Source organism: Berghia stephanieae, chromosome 15 (genome assembly GCF_034508935.2).
Source record: "Berghia stephanieae isolate SIO BIC M18660-M18661 chromosome 15, UCSD_Bste_1.3, whole genome shotgun sequence".
Lineage (NCBI taxonomy): Eukaryota > Metazoa > Mollusca > Gastropoda > Nudibranchia > Aeolidiidae > Berghia > Berghia stephanieae.
In genome coordinates, this window is record NC_088374.1 from 5,098,325 (window position 1) to 5,108,796 (window position 10,472).

General features: G+C 38.3%; 1 long non-coding RNA gene across 1 annotated transcript; it reads right to left on the reverse strand.

The window, feature by feature from the left end:
* Positions 1 to 551: 551 nt before the first annotated feature.
* On the reverse strand, positions 552 to 10,137 carry LOC144960805 (uncharacterized). The gene is made up of 3 exons (XR_013642950.1): positions 10,037 to 10,137; positions 8,992 to 9,098; positions 552 to 1,109 (listed from the first exon to the last, which is right to left on the reverse strand). It is a non-coding gene; the product is annotated as an uncharacterized LOC144960805 (long non-coding RNA).
* Between the last annotated feature and the right edge of the window lie 335 nt (positions 10,138 to 10,472).

The window sequence follows — 10,472 nt, forward strand, 5'->3', positions numbered from 1 at the left end:
TGTGTGTGTGTGTGTGTGTGTGTTTGTGTGTATGAGTAAAGAGTCTTTACCAAGGACTTAACCATGCGGCGAGCAAAGTTCGAACCCAGGACCTTCGATCTGAAAGCAAAGGTCATACAACTAGACCCCATAGCAGCACGTTACGATGCACCTAACATTTTCCATCTGCGGCCATGTAGTCTAGTGGTATGACAATCGCTTTCGGGTCGGAAGGTCCAGGGTTCGAGCCTCGCGCTCGGCGCATAGTTGAGTCCTTGGAGAAGGCTCTTTACTCACATTCTCAGGTGTAAAATGAGTACCTGGCCGTTAACAGCGTTGTCTGTGTCCGAAAACACTTCCCTCGTAATGACGCATAGTAGCCTAGTAACTGGTTCTAAACTATCGGAACACTTATTATATTGTTTTTTATTTTACCAAAAAAAAAACAACATCAACAACAACAAAAAAAAACACGTTGAAAAAATAGAAGAAGTATAGGGAATGAGATTAGCGGAAGAGTAGCGTCCCTTGATTGGACGTCACCCATAGTCTGTGACGTCACCGGCGGAAAAGTTACTAGAGAGAGAACGTCATGTTGGTTGTGCGCATGCGTCTCTCGTCCTCGCTACCGGTGAAAGCGGCTTGAGACACTTTAAAACCAAATTGACGTTCTCTCTGTATGGTGACGTCCAATCAAGGGACGCTACTCTTCCCCTAATCTCATTCCCTATACAACACTCAGGGGACCGTAGAGAATGCTTTTAGTAATAAAGACAAGATTTATTGTCACTATTTATTTGTGGAATATCCACCGTTTGAAGTAGGTTATCAGTTTTTTTTTCATAATTGGCCACATGTCTGTCTGTATCTGCGTGTGTGTGTGTGTGTGTGTATGTGTGTGTGTGTGTGTATTCGAGATTGGCGGACAAACAAACGCTTCGACCGAATTGCAGCAAAATCGCCATAGACATAGAGGTGACCATTGGAAGTGACATGGACTGACCAAAGTGACGTCACAAAATTCGAAGTAATGTCCTCGGTCAAAAATCACTTTTGAGAAGTTCAATCTGTCTTCAGAGACTATGGAATCGTCGACTTTCCCTCAACGGTGAATCATCCTGAAAAGATACCTGGGGAAATAACATAGTGATACAAGAAGTGAAATTACTAAACTGAAAGTGAACCCTTGAAACAGGAAGTTAATCAATAAAGACTGGGAAATGATCCGATAATCTACAAACTTGAATAAAAGGAATGCTTTAGAAGCACCAACACGTGATGTAATCTAAACCGAAAGTGACCCTTAGAAATTTGAGGTAGGTACGATAAACAGGTGAATCGTGTCACAACTTGATATTCTACTAGAGTGACAAATAAGAGAGAGGCTTTAGAGCCACAGGGAGTGATATGATCTACATATAAAGTGACCTCCATAACCCGGATGTGGTCCTAAAGGATGGGGAAGCCTAAAGTGATATATAAGGGAGGCTTTATTTCATTTTATGCCTATTAAACTCAGATGCGGCCATTATTTTTTACTGCAGCCTCCTCCATAGTGGCAAAGAGATGTACAGAGAAGGAGGACGCTTGCAAACTTGCATCATGTCTTTTAATCTTTCTTGCATCCACATCAAACCAGTTCAAGGCGTGTCTCCTCTACACTTTGCAATGTGGTCCATACAGGCGTCCAACTACCTGCTTCATCTCTCTTCCAACCCCAGTCAGAAGGAGAGGCTGTCGGTGTGTCTTTCTGTTGCGATTTCTCCCAAAATATAAACATGCTGATATAGATCATCTGACACAGCATCTGACGTTGGTGAAATATTATCGATAGCTCTGCATCTCTGTGCAAATAAGTTCTAGCGTGCATCACTCACCGTTTCCTTTGTAGTACTCTTTCAAACAGGAGATTAACAAATTTTTTGATCATTTTAAAGCAGACTTTGACTTCCATAGGTTTGGTAACTGAAGAGAGTTTTTAAAATGCAGGTGTCACATCACTGAAACCATCCCATATCGTGATTTTTTTCTCTTTTGAGGCAGAACACAAAGGAACAGGATCACATCCTGTTAGAGCATGGAAGAATGGCAGTGCGTCAACAGTGTCTGATGGAATCTGGCTGATATTCGTGGGCTACAATTGTGACCCTCTATCTCAAAACGTTATTATGTCGGGATGATTCAGACCCCAAAAAGTGAATTTAGAGATAGATTGATGAGAAATTGGACCTAAGAAGCTTTTGAAATGCAAGAAATAGTATTTATACTCCACCAGAACGTATATAAATTAAACCCAAGTTGGATATTTGTGGCCAGGAATTCAATTTCCCTTACCGAATGGATCCCGCCATAATACCGATTTGAAACGGCGGGTCACAATTTGAAGATAATGCTTTCCTGAGCCAAATAAAATCCAATATCCTAAAACTTTAGATTTTGAGCAAAGTGAATGGCGAGCACAACCGCATCAGTGTCGGCGGTTCTTATGAAAAGCTTCATAATTCCCTTGCTGAATGCAATCTTTGGCATGCAGAAATCATCGTTTGTCAGCTTCTTCTTCTTTTCAAATCATCAATGGCAGACACATCGGTTGTGGTTGAAGTGCTGGCGGCTTTATTTTGATAAAGTGTGACAACATTGTTGTGTCAATATTTGGATTGGAAAAGGTTTTCTTTATTTGCATTGTTTCCGAGGGACGCTGCCCAATTTGATGGAATTGGGACTCTGAGGTCACTTTAAGGCTTTGGCCATGTTAACGTTTCAGGTGCGTGGACGATTTTAAAATATCAAGAAGATATTGACCTCATACCACATCTGTGGTGTTTCAAATCATCCTCTTTTGTTGATAAAGGGGAAACCCGAAACGTTCATTTGATCTGTTTTTGTAATTAAATTGAAGTTTACATTCAACTTCACGTTATTATTTATTTTTTTGCATTGAGGGACGCTGCCCAATTTGATGGAATTGGCACTCTGATGTTACTTTAGGGCTTTGGCCATGTCAACGAGTCAGATGCGTGGACGATTTTAAAATATCAAGAAGATATTGACCTCATACCACATCTAGTCTAGTCCTTGCACTGAGTATATTTAATCAATGATACACGGATTGAAAACACTATATTCATATTCTATAAAGGTTCGCGATACATCAGTACTATATTCATATTCTATAAAGGTTCGCGATACATCAGTACTATATTCATATTCCATAAAGGTTCGCGATACATCAGTACTATATTCATATTCCATAAAGGTTCGCGATACATCAGTACTATATTCATATTCCATAAAGGTTCGCGATACATCGTATTCATTCATAAGGTGCGATACATCGTACTATATTCATATTCTATAAAGGTTCGCGATACATCAGTACTATATTCAACGGTTCGCGATACATCAGTACTATATTCATATTCCATAAAGGTTCGCGATACATACAGTACTATATTCATATTCATAAAGGTTCGCGATACATCAGTACTATATTCATAATCATAAAGGTTCGCGATACATCAGTACTATATTCAAAGGTTCGCGATACATCAGTACTATATTCATATTCTATAAAGGTTCGCGATACATCAGTACTATATTCATATTCTATAAAGGTTCGCGATACATCAGTGAATGGACGATAAATGCACCAACATGCAGTTTTGCCCCTTCAGATGACTTGCCAAATGACTGTATGGAGTAATTTTCTATCTACTCAATGCTAGATGGATCTGTAAATGGCATTAGCACCCTAAAATATGGTATCCATTCTCCTCAATAAAACATACAAACTAAACACAAGTCTGATATTTCTGGTTATAAATTCAATTTTCAACATCTGAACAATACCGAATTAATACCGTTTTGAGGCGAAGGGTCACATATCTTGAGGCGTTCAATAGTGTTTAGTTGATTTCTCCCTCAATTATCTGGCCACTTCTTATCGTGTTTACTTTCCGGTTTATTACTTCCTATTGGAGTAACAGTCACTTCGTCTATTTTGATATTAAACTTATAATCTTATATATTTCACTTGTCGTTGCCATTCTTTTATTTTTAACTTAGTAAGATCGTACCATCTTCACATCTTACAATATCAACAAATAAAAGGCTAGTACTCATTTTATACCTGAATACGGTGAGAGGATATGAGTAAAGAGTCTTTTCCTTCGGATCCGAAAGCGAGTGGCATACCACAAGACCACATAGCCGCGCAGTATCTTATAATTCATGTTTATATATATATATATATATATATATATATATATATATATATATATATATAATATATATATGTGTGTGTGTGTGTGTGTGTCTGTGCGTGTGTGTATGTGTTTGTTAACATCATGTTTGACACTAAAAATAGCCACCAATGGGGATCCAAGGGTGACATAATCAACCTTGGGTCACCTTGTTTTGAATGTTTACACAATTTTTAAAAATTGGGCTTTATATAGCGCAATATCCACTAAATGTGCTCAAAGCGCTTTACAAGAAGTCCCTGACCAACTACAACATGTAACATGTAGAACGAAACAAGACTAAGACGCTAATACAGCCATTTTCTGACAGTGACAACGCTGTCAACTGTAAGGTACTCATTTACACCCGATACGGTGAGGGAATATGAGCAAGGACGCAAGTAGGCGCCGAGCGAGGGTTCTAACCCAGGAACTTCCTTTCCAAAAGCGGGACCACAGGATTACATAGCCGCAGAATAAAGTAATAGAGTAAACCGAGTTTGACCGTAGCCTTCGTTAAATCATTTGTGACCCATCGTCTCAAAACGGTATTATGTCGGAACGAACCCGATGCTTAAAAGCCGAATTAAGTGTTAAACTGGTCAAAAATATAAATTGTTGGCATTAGCACCCTAAAATATGGTATCCATTCTCCTCAATAAAACATACAAACTCAACACAAGTCTGATATTTCTGGCTATAAATTCAATTTTCAACATCTTAACAATCCCGACTTAATACCGTTTTGAGGCGGATGGTCACATATACTGATATAGAATTATATATATATAATTGCTTCGCAGTAGAAAGTGACGACAACCAAAAGAAAGTGAAAAGTGAGGACTTGCGAGGTCTCAGGTTTGAGAAGTTTATTTTGCAAAGACGAGGGTTATCCAAATCGAGTTTTTGGTAAAATTTGTAATACATTTTTTTTTCCAGAGTAAGGTACATAATTGGTTAAAACCCCACATGTTAAAGTGAATGACATAATCAGCCGGATGCTGAAAAGGGTTAAACTGAGATATTGCCAAGTTTAGTCGGAGGGTCAATTTTTATCAAATACGATTTCTTGTCATATAGATAGAATGCGCTTGGCCAAGGAGTTCACAACATTGCCATCCGGAAGTATAATGGATTAACACACAAACTTTGTGTAACCATGAACTTTTATAGTCTTGTTAATACAGTTGAGTGAAAACAATCACAAACGCGGATGGCAAAAACAATAACAAAGGCCTGAGTGACGCCATCTGCATACTATCTATATGATTATAACAACCCTTTTGATACATCTTCAAGAAATAGCAAAGCTCAATTTCACTTCTAAATAATATTTCATATGCTAATCAAGTTTGAGAAAAGTTGCTGGATACCTTTCCCATATATTAGACCAGAACTTCATGAAAAATCAACCCATTTACTTCCAATGAAGATTAACGTGCTCTGGTGAGCAAACTCTTTTAGAAAATAAAAACAAAATAGAAATCCAAAATGTTCACCTTCCGAGTGATTACGTCATGCACGGACAGATATGACATATGTGACCCTTCGCCTCAAAACGGTATTAGGTCGGGATCGTTAAGATGTTGAAAGTTGAATTTAGAGACATACATATCTTGTTGAGATTGTACGTTTTATTGAGGAGAATGGATACCATATTTTAGGGTGCTAATGCCAACAATTTTTATTTTTGACCAGTTTAACATTTGATTCGGCTTTTAAGAATATGGTTCGTTCCGACCTAATACCGTTTTGAGACGATGGGTCACATATTTTTTCTTACACTGTCTGTGAATGATACAATGCAAGTTATATGACATTCTGTAATTATAAACTATTGTATGAGGCATATATCCCTCTCCTTACCAGCTATTTTCAGAATTGTCCCCAAAACTTCACACTCACCCAACACTAAAACAGACATTTCTTACTCAAACAGAAAAGCAACAAGGGCATTCTATACATAATATTGTTCTGCAATATAAGATCTATTACAAAATGTCAAGTTTTTATAGCTATTGAAAAAATAAATGAAATCTGGATGAGAAAAGTGACGGTTGCATCGTAACAAATGTGACGATTTTCCAACAGGTGGTAAGTAGAGGGTTAAAGGATAATTTCTATATTAAGCCTTAAGTAAGATAAGATAAGATATGGCTTCACATATCATAATAATCAAGCAGACTTTGTAATATATCTAGTGTCGTATGACACTCTCTTTCGAATCGGAAGGTCAAGGGTTCGAGTCTCGCTCGGCGCCTTGTTGAGCCTTTGGAAAAGGCTCTTTACTCACATTCCTCCACCATACTCAGGTGTAAAATGAGTACCTGACTGTTTACAACGTTGTCTATGTCGGAAAAAAAAACTGTAATATCTCCTAACAGGCGTCATGTCTCGTAGTACATGTTACGTGTTGCTGTTGGTTATGGACCTCTTGTAAAGCACATTTAGTGGATTTTGCGCTATATAAAAAGCTCTTTAAAAAAAAAAAGCTCAGTTTTTAGTGACATTTGAAGTAAAATCTGCGCTCGTACCAATGCCGTTGTTTCCTACGATACCCATCAGGAGAGTAGTGAGAGCAATGCCTTCTGCGTTAAATCGCATCGCTTCTCCTGATCTCTTTATGAATATGATAGGGTCTTCAGATGTAAAAGATACCGATTTGATGTCACTGGGCTCTTTCTTAATATTTTTTAGCCAGCCATTGTAATGATTAGTTCTCACTAAATTACATCAATAAAAAAAATGATTTTTATATGGCGCAACGTTTAACATATAGGACGGGACATGACGCCTGTTAGGCGATGTTACTTTTTTATCGGACAGAGTCAACGCTGTTAACGGCCAGGTACTCATTTTACACCTGACCACGGTGAGAGAATGTGAGTAAAGAGTCTTATCCAAGGATTCAACAATGCGCCGAAAGATTATAATCTATTAAGGTTACGCACAGTTTTGTGTTGTGGTATTCTTTAATTGACTGACAGATGTTAGGAATATAGGGACGGAGATTAGCGAAAGAGTAGCGTCCCTTGATTGGATGTCACCCATAGTTTGTGACGTCACCGACAAGGACGACAGACGCATGCGCACAACCAACATGACGTTCACTCTGGTGGCGTCCAATCAAGGGAGGCTACTCTTCCGCTAATCTCATTCCCTATATCAAATTAGGAAACTAAGGTACAGGCACTGGTAAAAGATAAAGATCTGAACTAGTGTGTATGAAAGGTGCCAGACAAAGCTAAAAATACAAGAAAAGAAAATCCATCCCTCCTAAAAAAATCAGTCAATCTGGACTGGGGGTCGAACCTCAGAGCTTCTGATTACCGGTCAGACGTGCTACCGCTACACCACAGAGGTTCCTGATAGTTGAGACGATTTTGATAGTGATATTCTTCACAAGGGTACGCGTTTTACGCTGTGAACCCTCGCTTGCATCAAACAACACATAGATTGTACATACGCTTGCATCAAACAACACATACATTGAACACTCGCTTGCATCAAACAACACATACATTGAACACACGCTTGTATCAAACAACACATACATTGAACACACGGTTGCATCAAATAACACATACATTGAACACACGCTTGCATCAAATAACACATACATTGAACATACGCTTGCATCAAACAAAACATACATTGAACACACGCTTGCATCAAACAACACATACATTGAACACACGCTTGTATCAAACAACACATACATTGATTCCTCGCTTGTATCAAACAACACATACATTGAACACACGCTTGCATCAATCAACACATACATTGAACACACGCTTGCATCAAACAACACATACATTGAACACACGCTTGCATCAATCAACACATACATTGAACACACGCTTGCATCAAACAACACATACATTGAACACACGCTTGCATCAAACAACACATACATTGAACACACGCTTGCATCAATCAACACATACATTGAACACACGCTTGCATCAAACAACACATACATTGAACACACGCTTGCATCAAACAACACATACATTGAACACACGCTTGCATCAAACAACACATACATTGAACACACGCTTGCATCAATCAACACATACATTGAACACACGCTTTCATCAAACAACACAAACATTGAACATACGCTTGCATCAAACAACACATACATTGAACACACGCTTGCATCAAACAACACATACATTGAACACACGCTTGCATCAAAGAACACATGCATTGAACACACGCTTGCATCAAAGAACACATACATTGAACACTCGCTTGCATCAAACAACACATACATTGAATACACGCTTGCATCAAATAACACATACATTGAACACACGCTTGCATCAAATAACACATACATTGAACACTCGCTTGCATCAAACAACACAAACATTGAATACACGCTTGCATCAAATAACACATACATTGAACACACGCTTGCATCAAAGAACACATACATTGAACCCTCGCTTGCATCAAACAACACATACATTGAACACACGCTTGCATCAAACAACACATACATTGAACTTACGCTTGCATCAAACAACACATACATTGAACACGAGAAGACTAGGGCGAAGGCATTTGTGTTGCTCCATTGTATTATTTTTTTTAAATGTCTGTGATTTGCCTAAACTCATAGCATGACAAATAGAAAAATATAACTAGTGAAAACATGACCATAAATATATAGATAGAACGAAGTTGACGTAACTCATGACTTTGTTTTTTTTTTTGTTTTTTTTTTGCCATCAAAGTTTATGTGTAATTTTCACTTAACTGTATTATCCAGACTATTAAAGTTCAAGGTTACACAGAGTTCCGGGTGTTGGTCCGTTCTATTTCCGGATGAGAACGTTGTGAGTTCCATAGTCAAGCGTAGACTATCTATGATTGGGAAGGATTGCAAACATATGTGACCCTTCGCCCCAAAACGGTATTAAGTCGGGATGGTTAAGATGTTGAAAATTGAATTTATAGCCAGAAATATCAGACTTGTGTTGAGTTTGTATGTTTTATTGAGGAGAATGGATACCATATTCTAGGGTGCTAATGCCAACAATTAATAATTTTGATCAGTTTAACATCAAATTCGGCTTTTAAGCATAATACCGTTTTGAGACGTTGGGTCACATAGGGGGATAAAAAGTAAAAGAAAATAGCATTAGAATTTATAAATCGATATATCTGATGAGTAATACGTACAGCTTTGTAGTCTTGTTGTATGGCACTCGATATCTGATCGAAAGGGCCTGGGTTCGAGCCTCGCTAGAGTCATAGTTGAGTCCTTGGAGAAGACTCTTTACTCACATTCTCTCACCGTACTTAGGTGTAACATGAGTACCTGACCGTTAACATGGTTGACTCTGTACGAAAAAAAATATATTGTAATATCGCCAAAAAGGCGTCATGTCCCGTCCTAAATGTTAAATGTTGGTGTTGGCCAGGGCGACCCCTTGGAAAACTCTTTGAGCACGTTGAATGGATATAGCGCTATATATATGCTCATTAAAGAAAAAAAGGGAATGAGATCAGCGGAAGAGTAGCGTCCCTTGATCGGACATCACCCATAGTCTGTGACGTCACCGGCGGAAAAGTTATAAGAGAGAGAACGTCATGTTGGCTGTGCGCGGAAGCGAGAACGAGAGACCCACGCGCACAACCAACATGACGTTCTCTCTCTAATAACTTTTCCGCGGTTTTTTTTTTACGGTGACGTCACAGACTATGGGTGACGTCCAATCAAGGGACGCTACTCTTCCGATAATCTCATTCCCTATACCACCAGACACTTGTTATAAAATTATGTTTGACTTATACTTTACCACTAAAATTGTAGTTCGCATTCACCAGCCTTAGGTTTTATCCGTATTGATCAAGCATTCAAGTGTCATTGATATAGATACTGATAATGCGTATACATTTTGTATTATTACTGAATAATCAATAGGAAATGGCGAACTTTTTTATCAGCGAAAGGAGATATCGATTTTGTTCGCTTGGCAAAGAATCTCACAACATTGTCATCCGTAAGTATATCGGACCAACACACAAAACTATGTGTAACCTTAAACGTTTCTAATCCGGTGACTGCAATTTAGTGAGAATTACTCATAAAAGCGGATGGCAAAAAGATGTTATAAAAAATAACTAAGACCCGAATCTATACTTCACACCCGCCAGCCCGAGGCAATCATGTCTGTCAATCAATCTAATGAGTCTCATTTGTATTATGATAATGCAAATAAGGAAAATAATATT